The sequence below is a fragment of the Sciurus carolinensis genome, unplaced genomic scaffold, assembly GCF_902686445.1.
Source record: "Sciurus carolinensis unplaced genomic scaffold, mSciCar1.2, whole genome shotgun sequence".
In the NCBI taxonomy this organism is placed as follows: domain Eukaryota; kingdom Metazoa; phylum Chordata; class Mammalia; order Rodentia; family Sciuridae; genus Sciurus; species Sciurus carolinensis.
Genome location: NW_025920406.1, coordinates 48260 through 66592, shown reverse-complemented (window position 1 = coordinate 66592; position 18333 = coordinate 48260). Strand labels below are relative to the sequence as shown.

Sequence of the window (18333 nt, the reverse complement as noted above, 5' to 3'; positions counted from 1 at the left end):
TAAGACCTTAGAAGCTCACTGGAATGCATTCTTGATGTTTCCTTAGGCTGGCAGAGTAACCCATATGTATTGCTTTTATTTTTTGAAAAACTAAAAGTTATACAACTGATTTCTGTATCTCACAGCCTCTTTCTCTATAATTACTTGTAAAGTGGGCATATGTAAAAGGCAAAGAGAGATTACTTTAAAAAATAAGAGCCACTTGAATAAATTCCTGTTCTAACATGAAAGGGAACCTCAGAGTCACATGTTTGAGGTTAGTAAAAGAGAACAGAATTTGGGTATCAGAAGACATCAGAGAGTTTGGGGATGTCTGAGGTTAGTGAAGGAATAGATGTTTAGTGCACAGAGTATCACAGAAATACAGGAGAAATTCAGGATTTATTCAGGTGCTACAATGCCTTAAGGCAGAGAGTAAAAATTCTTACAAATTCTACTTTTCTAGAGGCAAGGAGAGTACATTAGTCTGTCAACTCCATTTTACTTTATCTGCTTTATAGAAGTCTTCTCATTCAGACCACAACCTCAAACAAAACTAAACTGTTCTTTATGGAGAATGAAAATCAAATATTCTTGCAAGGACCCTAATGATGTGATGGCACCTGTGGTATCAGCATTTTGTGTAACATTTTGCAGGATAAGTCATGTCTAGGAAGATATACACTGTACTGGCTATGGTTACCATCCCTTGTGTATGTTACTTTTCTTTCAGACCACTGTGTACAGTGTGAAGAAGAGGCCTGATTTCTCTAGTTCAGGCCAATGGGAGGTGGTCACTGAGTGTAAAGGGAAAAAGAAAGTTAATGTCTTTGATGGAGTCATGGTTTACACTGGTCATCACATTAATGCTCACTTACCCCTGGAACGCTTTCCAGGTGAGTGACCTACCAGAAAGGAGGTTGACCCTTAAGCCATGTCTTTGACACTAAGAAATAGAAGGTTATGGTCTATGTATTTCTGCAAATAGAACATGATTGTAGAGTTTCACAATGACTTTGGTCTTCTTAAGAATCAAAAAGGAAGACTGTGGAACTCTTACACAGCATTGGTTCAGACATGAATTTTTTTAGTGATTCAGGAAACAAAGAAATATTGAGTTTCTAAGTGTTAAATAAAAGCTTGAATAATTTAGTTTCAGTTAGGGGCCTGAACATTCTTTTTTTTTTTTAATTCACTTTGTGTATATCCTAGAGTATACAGAAACATATATACTCTAATTGAAATGGGAGTATGTATCTAAGGGAATGAAAAGACAAAAGAGAATGGCAGTTTTCTGAGGCAGTTTGGTTTTGTGAGTTTGCAAATACAAAATACAAACTACATATGATAAAGGAATCAAGTTACTATTCTGGGGCTATGGAAGAAAAAAATAAGCAAAAGTATTCAGAATTACAAGAATAGCTGAATAAAGGGAGATCATATGAAGAATATGTTCTTCAACTTTAAATTCTACAAAAGAATGATTTAAAAAATGATATCCATCATATAAACTATAATTAAAAAAATTATTTTCTGTTCTTTTGCAGGAATTGAGAAGTTCAAAGGACAGTACTTCCATAGTTGAGACTATAAAAACCCAGAAGCATTGACTGGAAAAAGAGTATTATTGTTGGGAATTTTGGAAAAGATCTTTTTGCAGAGATTAACTACAAAGCCAAGCAGGTTTGAGTCAATGGGTTACTTTGCTTCATTCTATCTTCAGTCTTATCAAGAAGGTAGACCCAACAAAGTATGGATGACTGCACATTGTCCATCAGTAGCAATGGCAAATATGAGACTTGCTTTCATTGTTTCAATTGGAATCATGATTGATGCTAATGGAGGGGCTTGATTACTGGTTAGAGTTCCACTCTTCAGTTGGCTTTATACTAAGGAATAAGTTCACTGCTTCATGCTGCACTCAGAATCCCAGTTAGTGCTGGGACTGTAGCTCAGTGGCAAAGTGCTGTCCTGGCATGTGTGAAGCACTATGTTCCATCCTTAGCACCACAGAAAAGTAAACAAATAAAACAAAGGCATACTGTCCATCTACAACTACAAAAAAAATTTTTAAAGAATCCTAGTTAGCCTATCCCTGGATTTGATGAAGACCAGGTATTTGGTGGAAGAGGTTGTGTAAATGCAATATTGAGAGTGTGAATTATACATTGACTAGAAGAAATGCCATGTTCTCATATAAAGGAAGGCACATTTTGGTAATTAAAATTTTTACTTAATTGGATGGTGGGTGAGTTTTCTTTTTGCCACTCAAGTGGAAAAAGAAGCAATCTAAACTTTCCAAAAATATGTAGATATCAGCACTTACCCACTGAGCCACTTCCCCAGCCCTTTTTATGTTTTATTTAGAGATAGGGTCTCACTGAGTTGATTAGGGCCTTGCTAAATTGCTGAGGCAGACTTTGAACTCATGATCCTCCAGCCTCAGCCTCTGGAGCCACTGGAATTATAGGCATGTGTCACTGAGTCCAACCTATTCCATTATTTCTAATGATTCCTATAGTTGGTAAGTGCTAGTGAAGTTCAGAGAATGGAGAGAGAATTGTCAGCCTTAAAGGTCAGTGGTGTTCTCATAGAGGAAGCCAACTTGATCTGGATCTTAAAAATGAATGGGCTGAGGATAATTTAAAAGAGGAGAACTTTTCAAGCACATTAACTTTAAACAAAAACAGTGGTGGATCACAGTGAGATATATTCTTGGATAGTTTGGGAAGGAAAATGGCATGAAATTTTTTAAAAAGATGGTACAGAACTAAAATGCCACACTAGTGAGTTTGAACTTAATCTTAAAGTGGGAGTGCTTTCAGATTGTGAGCCAGAATGATGAAAGTAAACAATATATTCCATGCCTTAGGTATTCCTCAGCACCAGGAGTGGGGCTTGGATTCTGAATCATGTAGGGGAACCATAGATATCCTTTTAATATATTACACTTTTCTCAACTTAAACATCTTATATCAAAGATATGTGGCCAAGCATTAACAAGTAAATTTTTGGAAAAAGTATGAATAAAAGATTTGGTCATGAAATTTGGCCTGAAGCCTAAACACAGGTATGTTCTCAGGATAGGAATGGAGTTGGTGATGGCTAAGATACAAGATCAAGGATTGTTCACACAGGCTAACAGAGCTATCTCAACCCATACACTAAGACAACTCAGATTTGAAATTCAATTTTTACCTTATCAACCACAGAAGACCAAGATCTGCTGGTCTAAAGATTTCTGTCACTTATTCTCATTGGCATTAACCATTTTCTTATTCTGTCAGGTATCAGTTCTTTTTATATTGTGCCCAACAACAAACAAAGGTAGTACAGAGCAGTGCATCATTCAGTCAGTCAACAAATATGGGGCACCATTTGTGAGCAAGGCATTATATTGGGCATGAAATACAGAGAGAAAAGACATGATAATACAAATAGTACCTTACTTTTGTGAAGAGTTTTTAAAGACAAGCACAGTGATGAGTTATATGTATTATCTCATTATCCTCACAAATGTCCCTGGTGGCATATTCAAATTTCCACAGATGTCCCAATAATATTCTTTTCTTTTTTCTTTGGGTATTAGGATTGAGCCCAGAGTCATTTTCCAACTGAGTTACATTCCCAGCCCCTTGTATTTTTTGAGATAGGGTCTCACTAAGTTGATTAGGGTCTTGCTAAATTGCCTCAGCAATTTGAAATTAATTAGTGAGATGATACTTGGATTCTGATTCCCAATAAATTTTCATTTTGTTATTTAAGCATGAATATCTTTTGTAGTTGCAAAACAAATTGAGGTGTTATGAAATAATAATAGGTAGGCAAATAGTGTCAGCATGTAGCATTCTAATTATAATATCTTAGAATAGCAAAAGGTACATTATAGCCTGAGACCCACACATAGTCTAATATATCTAGACTATATGGCAAAGGTAGAAGAGTAGTTGAATATATATCTAGGTCTATCAGATAAGAAACTTTTTTTATGCTCTGCTAAATAAAAAGTTTGGGGGTTTGGGGATTTATCTCAGTGGCAGAGCACTTGTCTAGAATTTAAGCAAGTGAGTGATATAATAATAAATCTGTAATAAAAGTATTGTAGAATGACCACAGCACCTGACCCAATAATATTCTTTCTAGTTTTTTTTATTTTCTTTTCTAAATTGAGGATCCTAAAATCATTTTTATTTGTCTTTCTATTCTAAGGCAAATGGTATAGAAGGCAGATAGAAAAAGAGCCATAAAGACAACTGTCATAGTTCAGGGGAGATAGGGAGGAAACAAAACTATTCTGGCTAATCTTCCTTTTTAAGAGATAAAGAGCATAGACTTGGTAAACATATATGAGACAGTTTTGTGACTTGGCCATCTATGTAAATAGTGGTACTGCTAGTGAAAGGGAATAGGTTTAGAGAGAAAAATGAAATAATGAGTTTGGGATGCAGAAAACATTCTTCCTAAAGGTTGGAATCAAAGCAAATTAAATTCAACAAATCAGCTATAGTTGTAAACATATAATATTTCTGAGGCTAGGCCAGGAAGATAATGGAATGAGGACTGTCAGAGCCTACTGACTTAAAATTCAGAAATTAAGACTGTAAAAAAACTGAATTAAGACTTTTTTTTAAAGACACAAGATACTGGAAACCTAACGTACTTATTTTGATACAGTTATTTTCCATGCTGTCTCTAGAAAACACTACTTAACAGGTCCAAAGTATCCGAACAGAGTTTATAGAAAACTATTTTAATAGAAATTCTAAAATTCTAGGCTTAGGCTGTATAACATTGGTCAAGTTACTTCACTTCTCTTGACCTCAGTTTCCACATCTATACAACCTAGATAATGACACCTATTCTATCTCCTTCTTAGAGTTTGTGTGACTGTTGAGTTAATAAATGGAAATGTAATTTAAATTCTAAATTGCAATATGGATGTAATTTGTTACACAGTTTGGGAAATGAAATTCTAAGTCTACCTCTTGGGCCTATGGAATTAGAAATGGAACTGAACAGAATATTAACAGACAAGTTCTGCCAGACTTAATGATATGTGGACAGAAACTATTGGCCTATGGCCTTATGATACCACAGAGTGTTAGTATTATTTAAGAAACCACATATGCATTCCTCAAATAAAACTCTTCTTCCTTTACTTCTTCAGTATTTTCCCCTTTCAGTGACTTCTGGGTTTCAGTTTTTGCCCTGAAAAGCTGATATAAAGTAGAACTTGTATAAAGTAGAACTTTTCCAAATTTCATTTAGAGTGAGTGAAAACCATTGACATATTGTTTAACCACCTCCACTGAAGCAAAAATTTACTTACATGATTTATTTCTCTCTTTCCCCTTCTTTCCCTCTCTCAGTCACTCTCATTCCTCCTCTTCATCATTATTGGCACTCATAGAGCTCTGAGCAAGCATCCAACAGTAAATGATGATTGCCAAATATATAATTTATGGCTTGGTAAAAGTGAAAGGAAATGTGAAGGAATTCACAGAGACAACTGCCATATTTGAGGATGGCTCCAGGGAGGATGACATTGATGCTGTTATCTTTGCCACAGGCTGTGGTTTGCCTTTGCTTTTCTTGAAGATTTGGTCAAAGTGGTCAAAAACAAGATATCCCATATAAAAAGGTCTTCCCCCCAATCTAGAAAAGTCAATCTTGCTGTAATAGGCCTGATTCAAACCTTAGGAGACATGTCCATTGCAGAGCTCCAAGGACACTGGGCCTTTCAAGTAATTAAAGGTAAGTGACTATACAAATTAACTACTTAATTACTTGATGATGTTTAATTGTGTTTATGTACTTGCTTTTAAATAGCAGTATGTGTGACTGAAATCTTGAGGATTGCATAATATCTGTCATACAGTCAGTACTAGAATGTTTATTTTTAAGTGACCCTAAAGTAGTAATTTATAACCATAAACATATATTAGAATCACTTGGGATATTTTCCAAACTAAGAGATGCTTGATCTCATCCCTGGTGATGCTTATTCAGTACATCTGTGTGGGACAGGCATAAGATTTTAGACAAAATTTTTCCCCAGATGATTCCACTCATCTAAATTTTGGACAACTGGCATGTATTTGTGAAGTAAAGGAATGCCATCTTTCATTATAGAGAATGTTAAATATATAAATGGTGTGACTTAACTTCAGACAGCAAGTTAACACCTGGTAGGAGAGTAGTCAGAATGTAGAATATTCAACTTTCAAATCCTCACACTTCCTTTACATACCTTCTTTAAGTTTTGGCTAGGAGTACTAGAAAAAAACGTTGAGGTTTGGGCTAGTAGGCTCAATATGAATCAGCAGAGGATAAGGCTTCTAAAAGGCATGATTAAATCTAGCATCATCAAAATATTATGCCCCAGAACACATAATTGTTCTCTAAACTGATCAGACTACCACCTGAAAACATTATAAAAGTAAAACTGGAATTCATTGAATAAGGAGAGAGATAAGAATGATTTAAGGAATGTGAAAACATATCATTTGAAATACACATAAATTTGCTGGAGAAGTTTAGGCAAAAGAAGTTAAGATCTGGGGGAGATCTGAGAGTTCCCTTCAAATATTTGAAGGAATAAACTACTTAATAGGGAAAAGAGTCAAACTAGAACCAAGTAGTGAAATCTTGTTGGTTGCATAATATCAGCCTAACATTAAAAAATAAAAAAGACAAGACCTTTTCCTTTTTTGTCCATATAGAGTTTTTTCTTAATTTGTTGTTTTTAGATATACATGACAGTAAGGTGTATTTTGACATATTATACATACATGGAGTGCAACCCATTCCAACTTGAATCCCATTCTTGTGGTTGAACATGATGTGGAGTTACACTGGTCCTGTATTCATATATAAGCATAGGAATGTTATGTCTAATTCATTCTACTGTCTTTCCCATTCTCATCCCTCCTCCTTTCCCTTCATTCCCCTTTGTCTAATCCAGTGAACATCCATACTTTTCCTCCCTCCCCTCCCCTGTTATGAGTTATCATTCACATATCAGAGAGTACTTTGGCCTTTTATTTCTTGGGACTGGTTAATTTATTTTTCTAAATATTTTTTGGTGTATATGGACATAATAGTTTTATATTATTCATTTTTATGCAGTGTTAAGGATCAAACCCAGGACCTCACATTATAACCAAGCACATGCTAACCAAACACTCAAACATTGAGCCACAACCATACTCCTGATTTATTTTACTTAGCATGATATTCTCCAGTTCCATCTATTTACTGGCAAATGCCACAATTTCATTCTTCTTTATGGCTGAGTAATATTCCATTGTGTATATATACCACATGTTCTTTTTGTATTTATCTGTTGAAGGGCACCTAGGTTGGTTCCATAGCTTTGCTATCATGAATTGAGTGCTATAAACATTGATGTTGCTGTGTCACTGTAGTCTGCTGATTTTAAGTCCTTTGGATATAAATCAAGGAGTGGGATAACTGGATAATTGGGTCAAATGATGGTTCCATACCAAGTTTTCTGAGGAATCTCCATACTGCTTTCTGCAGTGGTTGTACCAGTTTTCAGTCCACCAGCAATGTGAGTGAACATTTTCCCCTACATTCTTGCCAACATTTACTGTGACTTGTATTCTTGATATATTTCTGACTGATATGAACTCTAGTATAGTTTTAATTTGCATTTCTCTCATTACTAGAGATGTTGACCATTTTCTCATATTTTTTGACCATTTGAATTTCTTCTGTGAGGTGCCTGTTTGGTTCCTTTGCCCATTTATTGAGTTTTTGGGGATTTTTGGTATTAAGTTTTTTGAGTTCTTTGTATATCCTTGAGACTAATGCTCTGAGGTGTAAATGGTAAAGATTTTCTACCATTCTGAGAGCCTTTTTTATTGTTTCCTTTGTTGCAAAGAAGCTTTTTATTTTATGTCATCTCATTTATTGATACTTTATTTTACTTCTGCTTTAGGAGTCTTAAGGAAGATGTCGGTTCCTGAGCCAACATGATAGAGTTGGGCCTACTTTTTCTTCTAATAGTGTCAGGGTTTTTAGTCTAATGCCCAGATCAACAAGACCTTTTCTTTGGCAGCCTCTGAAATTGTGAGAAATCCAAACATAATAGCAAAGAATGTCACATGGCTAAATAGCCATTTGAACAGAGGTGAATGGAGGAGAGTTAAGCCTCAGAATAGGGAAGCCAGATGACTTTGAATTTTCTTTCTAAATAAGAAATTCTTTGATCCTATAATTATCATAATAAAATTTGTTATCATTACTAGTATTTAATTAAAACTATTTAGTGTTTTCATTGGAATTATAGATTACTGTTTACTAGTGAGATCCTCATGATGTCAGAGGAAAAAAAATATAGTGCTATAAAGTTAATAGGTAAAAATCATCTTTTCAAATGTCTGACATTTCCTAATTTCTTACACTCTATGCAGGAGATCATGTACTACTTAACAGCACTGGACCACCAAATGCAAGGTCCCATGTTTGGCTTAATTCTAGTCATATTAAATGAATATTTTAATTAGATCAATTAAGTAAGGGGAGAAAAATTCACTAACATAGGGCAAAATATCTTAGTATGCTTGAAGCAAATGGGACTCTTATTCCATGCCCAAGTAACTTGCAAAGAGAAATTGGAAACATGAGTATTTGGAAGAATCTGCATTATGGGTATGAGAGTAGGTGATCTGAAGGAAAATGTACAGAAATTTCAGGTTCTTATGGTAGCAGAAGCCTAGCACATATTTTTCCAGCTTTTGCAAAAAAGAAATCTTCAAAGAACCCCTATGACTTTGCCAAACTTCCAACAGGAACCCTGAGTTTTTTATTCTAGCCATGACTTACCTTTCTACCTACCAAATTCTTGTCTTTCTCATCCCTGAATTTTATCTTCACTAAGTTTATCTTTGACCTAGTCTCTCCTAGTCTTTCGAGCCTGACCAGCTTTCTCTTCTTTGGTCTGTCTTCCCTCTACTAAATCCCATTTTCCTTCTTTCATTCTCTAGAATGATCGCCCTCATGTCAAGGGAAATATTCCACTCTTTTCTATAACACTGAACCCACATTCTTACCATGAATGAAATCAAGTTTCTTTCTTCTTTGCCTGTTTTGCCAGTCTCACAAGGGTTCTTTCATTCAGCAACTTTCTTTCCTTGAAAACCATATCAAGTTATACCAATTCTATGTATTACCAGAATGTATAATGTCACAGGGTGACATTTAGGTTCCACCACAGATTGGTCTAACCTGCTTTTTCAGGTTCATTTTTTAGTATTCTTTACCACACATCAAGTCTTCTAGAAGCACTGGATGACTTACTAAGTAACAATATAGCAGATATCCTTGTAACCAGAGCTTTTGTTTCTGATGTTCTCTTCTTAGTATGCCCTCCCTTTACTTTGTGTTTATACAGGACAAACCTATACATATTTTCTCCCTCCTTTATTAGTATATTGAAAGCTCTTTAAATAATCATGTTTATTTACCTTTCTATTCCAAGGTAGACCAATACCTAGCACATAGAAGGTATCTAATAAATGTCACTTCTAATGAATACAGTATGGCCTTCTAGCAAATGAAGTTCTGAATTCTGTAGTAGAAACTTCATAAGATCTCAGGTTATCAAGTGCCTTGGCCAATTTCTCTTCATGTTAAAAGGCTGAACTTGTCTGGAAGACCAGTATGGCAGCCACATCTCTTTTCTCTTGTAGCATTATACCAAAATATGCAGAGCAAGTCAGGATTTCAAAAAGTCAGGATTACACAAATACAATATGCCTTACTCCTGAGAGTATATCTTGAAAGACCCATTATCATAGAGCTTAATTTAGGCTCTCTTCATTCCCACATTGTCTTGGGACCCTGGGAGAATAAACTTCAATTCTTCACTGTTCTTCAACAACATTGTTCAGCAAACATTTACTGATCTCTCAGTATATATGATCTGCTAGGTGCAGAAAAAACAGAAAAACAAATCCCTATTTTCATGGAACTCAGAGTCATAGAAGGAAGACAGGCAAGAAACATTTAATGTGTCCATTCACTTCACAGATATTTACTGCATCCTAAGCAGATGCTCTAGTACCAAAGTAGAGAAGCTACTATGGGAACAATGGGCAACAAGTACCCAATTCTTCCATGACTATACTCTAAAAGAAAAAGAAAATTTTGATATATGAGTGGAAATGTCACCAATATTTATATAAAGTTAGAGAAAACTGACAGTAAATAGAGTTCTGGGTGTTACAAGTAATTGAGAATGTTGGGAAATAATGTTATAGAAATTAAGGAAAATGAAGTCAGGGGTATTCATAGAGGTGATATCAACAAAGTTCTTGGCTGCCATGCAAGTAATTTTTTAAAAATGTACACTAAAGAGAACAACTGAAAGATTTTAACTGGGACAGGAGAACTCAAATCAGATTTGCAATGTAGAATACATGTTAGAGGGAGTAAAATGGGAACATCAGTCCAAGTAAGACCTCATGAAGCCTTTAAACCAAAGTAATGGCAATGTAAATGAATAGAAGGAGAAAAACTTGAGTGAAACTTCATAGGAACTTTAAAAAGGAATTGGTGGCAGAATACATTTTGAGATAAGAGAGAAAAGAATCTGCCCAGTTGCTGTGGCCATTATTGTAAACTAGGAATATAAAAAGGGGAGAAAGATTTGGAGGGAAATAAGAAATATGATACAATATGTGTCTAAAAAAGATAATACTGAAAGTTAATAAATTCAAAGAGAACAGCATCACAGAATGTTGTAAATATATTTGTCCATTAAATCTTAACAGATTTTTGTTATTGTTTATGAACTGACTGCCTGTCTCCAAAGAAATCTCTATCCCCTCCTCCTCCATAAAGTTTCAAGCTAATAAATGCAAGATTTACTTGCATTTATTTACTCCCTCTGACATGTATTCTAAATTGCAAATCTGATTTGAGTTCTCTCCCAGTCAAAATCCTTCAGTGGTTCTCTATAGCGTACATTAAATGCAAATTTCTTGCATGGCAGCCAAGAACTTTCTTGATATCACTTCTATGAATACCCTGTAAGAAGTAATTGGAAATAAACTCTCAAAATGTATTTCTTGACCATCCTAAAAGACCTGTGATTAATTTCAAAAGGAAACATTCCCATTCTTTCTTATTGATTTATAAGTAATAATTTCTGCAGCTAAAATGAGAAAAGATATCAAAAAACACAGTAAACTCTGAGTATTGTATTTCTGACTTCTGTGTTTCAGGAGAAGCATATCAGGATAGTTAATGCAGTGTGCCCAGAAAAGGGCAACTAGAATGTCAGAGAACATGAAACCTGTTATATAAGGAACCTGTGCTGGTGAGCCAGATAGGGAGAAGATTAAAGTAGTTATGACAGGTGCTTTTCATATATTTTAAGACCGGTCATGTGTTAAAATTCAATTCTGTGGCTCCAGAAGGAAGAGTTAGTTCCAATGATGCAAGTAGAATAGAAGTAGATATGGGGATCAGTACAAAAAATAATGTTCCAGCAACTACCGCAATCAATTATATCATCTCCTTAGATGGCAGTGAGATCTCCAAAACCAGAGACTTTTAAGGAGAAATGAGATGATCGCTTGATATTGTATTGTAGAAAGAAGGATTGGACTGAGTAAGACACATTCCTGTACTGATATTCTACATTCCATAATTTTATAGAGTAACACATTAGGATTGTAGTTTAAATTTTCTACATGGCATAGTGCCTACATATCTGGTCATAAGGCTATATATCTTGGCAAAGGCTAACTGTTTGAGCTAGAGTTGTTTAAATGAACTTAAATATGATTCTGCCTTTGTCTAGCCACATCCTTGGTGTTAGATCCTACTACAGGAACTATTTGTACATTAATGCTTAAATTTATTTGTCAAGATTGGGTATTACCCTTGGTCTTACCCCCCACACAAACTCCTATCTAATAAAAGAGGATAGAAGGTGAGGCTTATCTTCCATAGGACTTTAGCATAAAATATGATTGAGAATTTATGTTCCCTTCCTTTACTCTCCATTGTATAAAATACATTTATTATTAAGATACCTGTGTAGGTGAATTTCTCCAGTCCCCTCCTTTTATGAGATGGTGTTTTATTACATTGCTCAGACCAATTGAACCCCCAGACTCAAATTATCCTCCTACTTCAACTTCCCACATGCTGGAATTGCAGGCTGTGTCACCACATCCAACTTGCCTTTGACCTTGTGCACATTTTCCATGTGCTTTTAAGACCATTTGTCATTTCCATGTGTCCATATTTCATTTACCAATTCAAAGACTATGTTAGGGAGGAGGCAGGTATTTGTTGGAAAGCAGAGTACAGTAAGCATGTTAAGACAAAACCAAATAAAGTAAGTTACACATATTGATACAGGAGAATATTATTTATCTGAAATGCTTAGGATTACAGGTGTTTTGAACTTCATGTATTTTCAGAGTTTGAAATATTTGCATATGTATAATGGCCTATCTTGGAGATGGAACCCAAATCTAAAAATTAAATTCACTTATTTTTCTTATGTACCTTATAAACATAGCCATAATGTAATTTTATACAATAGCTTTAATGTACCTGTTTTTTGACTGTGAGCTATCACATGAGATCAAGTGCTAAATTTTCTAATTGTGGCATCTTGTCAGTGTTCAAAGAATATTGGGGTTTGGAACATTTCAGATTTCAGTTTTTCCAATTAGGTATGCTCTACTTATATTTTGATGGTGGCAGGATCAGGTAATCAAGCAAACTATAATCTATGAGTACAGAAAATTATCCTATATTTCTTTGAATTTCTCATAACACAGTAATTGTTAATAGGATTGTTGTTTTTACTAAGGTAATTTACACTCAAATTTTAATTTTTTTTCTTTAGGGTTAAAGAAATTTTCCTCACAAAGTGAAATGATGGCAGGTAAAATTAAAATTCAAGAAAAAAATGGCAAAAAGATAAATTCTCCCAGGATGATGTATGGTAACTCTTTCTAAATATTTCTTAATACAAACAATATTTTACTACATTTCAGTTTCCTCTTGTTAATTTGAGAATTCTGATTAAAAATGGAACAATATTGGTGACAACTGAATGGGGAAATATCACTAACAGTTTAAATGCAAATGAGAAAGGAGAGAAAATTCAAGAAAAGGGTATAAAGACTATGTTTAAGACTTAAAAGAAAAGTTAGGTAGAAAAAAACTCATGGAGAAAAAAGTAAGGTATGTTATTTTGGGAGGAATTATTTGAAGCAGTAATAGAGCTGCCAAAGGAAGAAAGAGTATGTTGAATTAATATAATTTCAAATCTGTTAAGTAGATTTACAAATCTGAAGTGACTGCTTTGCTGGCTAGCATCAGGTGAATAGCACATGCAGGTTAGACTGGCTTGGAGCATGAAAAGTCCATGTGACATTGAAAGGTAATAACATCAGCTGACTGCTTAGTGCTTTGTTGAACACAATGATTCAGAAGTCTGAACTTGAGCTCAATCCTAGGGTTATTTTTATTCAGAAAAAGTGGAAATTGATCTTTGAAGTCCCCAAAATGGTGGTTTTCTGCAACTGACTATACTAGCTTAACTTCCCTATCTTGGAGGAAGAGAAAGTAATTTTTTATTAATCTTCTTATCCTTACCATGTCCTCTCCTATTTTATTCCTCTCTTTCATTGCCAAAACATCTGAAGTTTCTACATCCTATGCTCTCAGGCCTCTCCCCTTTTTCCCCAGAGTCCCTGCATTTTAAACTCACCTTCTTACTCCTGACACTGTTCCCTTGAAAGCCATCCATGACCAGGTTCCAATCTCTTACTACTGAGTTTGGCATTTTTAAACCTTTTCCCTTGGAGTTTTTCTTTCCCTTAAAGAATATAATTTGAACTTTATTAAGGGTTGACAGTTATATTCAACATTTCATATACATGGAGCTTATTTAATCCTCATAACAATCCTGCAAGGCTGGAACTAGTGAATCCTTTTGTGAAACCTTCATGAAAACTCCAGCTCTTGACCTACTGCTATAAGATAAATAAAAGCATGCATACAAACACCTGAGTTAGCATCATCTCCAGAAAGCAAAGCTCTCAAATTCTTTCCTATTTAATCTCTTCAAAACTTCAGCCCCATTTTGATAAAGTACTACTTGACCATCTATCAGTTCCTTCAGAATTCCATCTCAAGAATTCTACCTAAACTTTATTTTTTAATCATATTTTTCCTGTCCTTGGTTTTGGATCCCTCAATCAGCTTAATTTGATTTTCCTCTTATTTCCTTTGTGTTCTGTTGTTCTTTCTTTCTATTACAGAAAGTGTCACTGGCTCTTTGCAGTGCCAAACCTGTGGGTATTTGTCACTGCCTGCAGCAACAATTTGCGTAGGTCTTTATGGGTGGTGGTCTGGAAACTGAGCTACCTACCTCTATTTCTCAGCTGCTTCCTTCCTTGCTTGCTTGTTTATAGATGGTAGAGGAAATGAGGTTTACTTGTTTTGAGAGGAGAGAGAGAGAGAGACTTTACTTATCAGAGAGAAAAGAGACTTTGCTTAAGAGAGACTATACTTTCAGAGATCTTATCTTTCTTATTTCTGCTGCTTCTACTTAAAGGTGCATCCTGCATCCTGTGGACTAAGGGTGTGTCTAACTGAGGTGCTTCCTAATGATGTGTCCCACATACTGCAATCTGCCTATCTGTGATCTGCAAACTAAAGATGTGTTCTCAGTTCTCCGCTCTGCGCTCTGCCTTCCGAAGCTGCCCCTACTCACTGCCTTCTATCTGCTTGCCGCTTCTTCTTCCTTTCTTCTAATGGCTTCCCCACTTCTTTCTACTAGCTGCTGCTATTACTCTCACACCCCTGCCCAATGCCTGCTTATATTCCCTCCAGGAGGTGGAGGGCGGGGCCACACCAGCTGCAATCAGGCGAGGAGCCAGCTACCCAATCACGAGCAGGCGTGAGCAGGAGCACTCAGGAACACCTGTGCACGCATACCTCCAATGTGATCAAAACAGCTTCTGGCTGGCTGCCAGGTGCCATCTTGGCAAGTCTGCATGGCATAGCCCCCAACAAGAAAGTAGTAAGTAAGTCTCCTAGTCACACTTCTTCCACATATTTTACTGTTCACCACATTTTCCCACTAAAAGACTCTTTAGCTCTCCGAAAGAACTTGCTATAATCATTTCATCTGGTTCCATCTGGAGGACCACTTCCTTTTGTAGGATAAGTCACCCTCCCTCATCCTTTCAGGATTCCAAGATAACATTTTCCCTGGGAAGCCCTGTTCTGTGGACACCCACCACCCCACCACCATTGCCCTCATAAAATAATTGAGAATCCCATGTTTGAGAATTTTTGTTGTGAGTTCCCTCTTTTGTATCAGTCTTCTGAATCTGGAATGCTGCCCATTCTTGTTTTCTACTAATTTAGGCATTGATCATAAATATTCTTTGACCCATTCCTGCTTTATTCTTTCTTTTTGCTGCTGTTCCCTGATTTTTAAAACTTTTCTTTATTCTAATCTATATCTTTCACATCCTTCAAGGGCCTAGTATAGCCTTCTCTTAAGTGCCCTTTTTTACATTTCTATTATCAAACACACAATATTTAGCAAAACCCTTGAGTTCTGTTACATGTATACATATCTTATCTCTTACTAGTAGATTTGTAAGATCTTTAAGGATGGTGACAAATATCTTTTTTTCATTATTTACTACAGCTAATAGCCCAGTATAAAATCAATACCAGCAATCAGAAATCACTGATTGATTGATCATATAATTGATTGCCTTGTTGATAGGCTATGACTTCTATCTTCTCTACTTTTGGGTACAAGAGCCAATATCATACCATTCAAGATCTTTAAGGATGGTGACAAATATCATTTTTTCACTATTTACTACAGCTAATAGTCCAGAATAAAATCAATACCAGCAATCGGAAATCACTGATTGATTGATCATATAATTGATTGCCTTGTTAATAGGCCACGACTTCTATCTTCTCTACTTTTGGCTATGTGAAGAGCCAATATCATACCATTCAGGGAGACTACATGGATAGCATGGAAGGGCTTACTGTTTTGGTGGGAGTCAAGCCTAATCTGTCTCTCGCCTTCACTGACCCCAAGCTAGTATGATAGTTATTTTTGGGAACCTGTACTCTGCTCCAGTTTCATCTACATGTCCTAGCAAGTGGTATAGGGTTTGAAAAACCATCTTAACCACAGATGATCATATTAGGAAGCCTATGAAGACAGGAGTAATTGAAAAGAGTAATTCCATAGCTTCAACAAAGACATGGGTATGTTTATGCTAGCTGTTATTTTCTTTGTGGTGATTATGATTTATTTTTAGATGTCCCATTGTCAATGTCCTGACTTTCACTGGGAAGCTCAACCTAGAGATGGCTTCCAAACCTAACAATATGGAATTACTCTCAGCTTCAAATTTCCCAGAAAATACTCTTATTTCTCTCTCAGAAGCATTGATCCTCTTTCTGCTTTTTTCTACAATAAAACCCTTGGTTTTCATTTGTGATGATTCACCCCCCCTTGCTCTTGTAATCTGTCATTTTTTTCTTTCAATAATTTCTAGACTGTGGGCTCAGGGACTTCTTTAGTCATTTTTATATTATGTCCTTACGAATGTTGATTATCAAATATTATGGTGGGGACCCTAAATCAGCATGTCTAAAAAATGTCTGACTCCATATTCTAATATGATTTGATTTTCTATTAAAAGCTCATTTTTTGTTTGTTTTTAATATTATAACTAAATATATGTTTTCTGAGAGATAAGATAAATAATGGACTTAAAATAGTTGTCTATGATAAGACATTTTGTTTTACTTCCTATTTACTAATGTACCTGATAAGTGGTCTATTTTGCTCCTCTCCCTAAAAACATGTCTTTATTTTCTTAATAAAGAAATTACTTTCAACTTTCTAGGCTCATAGGTTGTTTTAGTAATTTAGCATCAACCTATGGGTTCTACTGGGTTTAGACTATTGGGATTTTTTAAAATTAGCTGTCCTATATTTTTTGATCTCTTATTCCCAGATTGAATCTAATCAGAGTTTTACTTTAGAAAATAAGTAGCTGCCAACTATTGTAATGTGAATTACAAATGTAGTCTCCTCCTACTCTAATTTTCTCCCATTCATTCAAGTAGATTCTAAGTAATAAGAATTCAAAGAAGTTATGTCTAAAATGTAGGAATATTTTTCTAATGCCTCTTTTTCTTGTGTCATACCGTGTAGTTCTCAAAAACAGAGCAAAGAAATAGAAAGCAGAAACTTGGGTTTATATCCAGTGTTGCTGCTTATATTTTTTTTTCTCATATGTTGAAGTTTTGCTTTGTTCTAGTTCATGAGAAATTGTCAGATGTCAAGCACAATGAACTCCATAGGCAAAGGTGCTGAAAGTACCAGTCAAGTGTATATTCATTAATAGCTGTTGTGCAATATGGTTATAAGTTTGGATTGCTGCCAATTTTTTAACTAGAGAATAAATTTGAACAATTAAAGGACATCCAACAAATACAAATGTGCATGAGAGAATTAGAAATGTGAGAGCTAAAACTTCTTAATCACATAATTATTTGTTTTTTGTTTGTTTGTTTTTTTGTTTTTGTGGTGCTGGGGATTGAACCGAGGACCTTGTGCTTGCAAGGCAAGCACTGTACCAACTTAATTACATCCCCATCCCTCACATAATTATTTGGACAGTTTCCTATCATTTCACAATTTCAAGAACTAATGTACTGAAAGTTGATATTATTTCTTAGGTCTTTTACCTTCTCTAATGTTTATGATACAAGGGATTCATCATCTATTAAAGTAGAACTAGTATTCTTTGATCTGCAGATTTTTCTTGTTCAAAAGTAAATTGAAGTTCTCTTCTTAAATTTTCTCCTTTTATAATATAAACTTACCTCTGTTTTAGAATGTAAATGTATTAAATTAATAATCCTCTAATAATTCCTAATTATTACTAATAACACCCCAATTTTCTCTTTAAAGTGTTTATTTTTAGATCAATTTGATTTCTATTATGTAAGACTACCAAAAAATGAAATCATCACTGATTTTCTCAACCAAGCTGAAAGCAAGATTTGAATAGAATATTGCACTCAGAACAACTCAAGATTCAAAGCCTTAGTTATTGATGCATAGGTATTAATATTCTACTTGTATATTTTGCTCTTTATAAAGATCATATACATGTATTCATATATATTTATGTAAAATTTTTCCAATTGTATTAAATCTGGTTATCAAAGAAAAATGCATTCTTTTAATGCCAGAGAGTAAGAAAATGCTCAAAACAAACTGAATAAGCATATGTCAAA

At 35.0% G+C, this 18333-nt stretch overlaps 1 pseudogene; it reads left to right on the top strand.

Moving 5' to 3' along the window:
- The window catches only part of LOC124975701 (flavin-containing monooxygenase 5-like), a 35023-nt pseudogene extending 18686 nt beyond the window's left edge, over positions 1-16337 (top strand).
- Positions 16338-18333: the final 1996 nt, after the last annotated feature.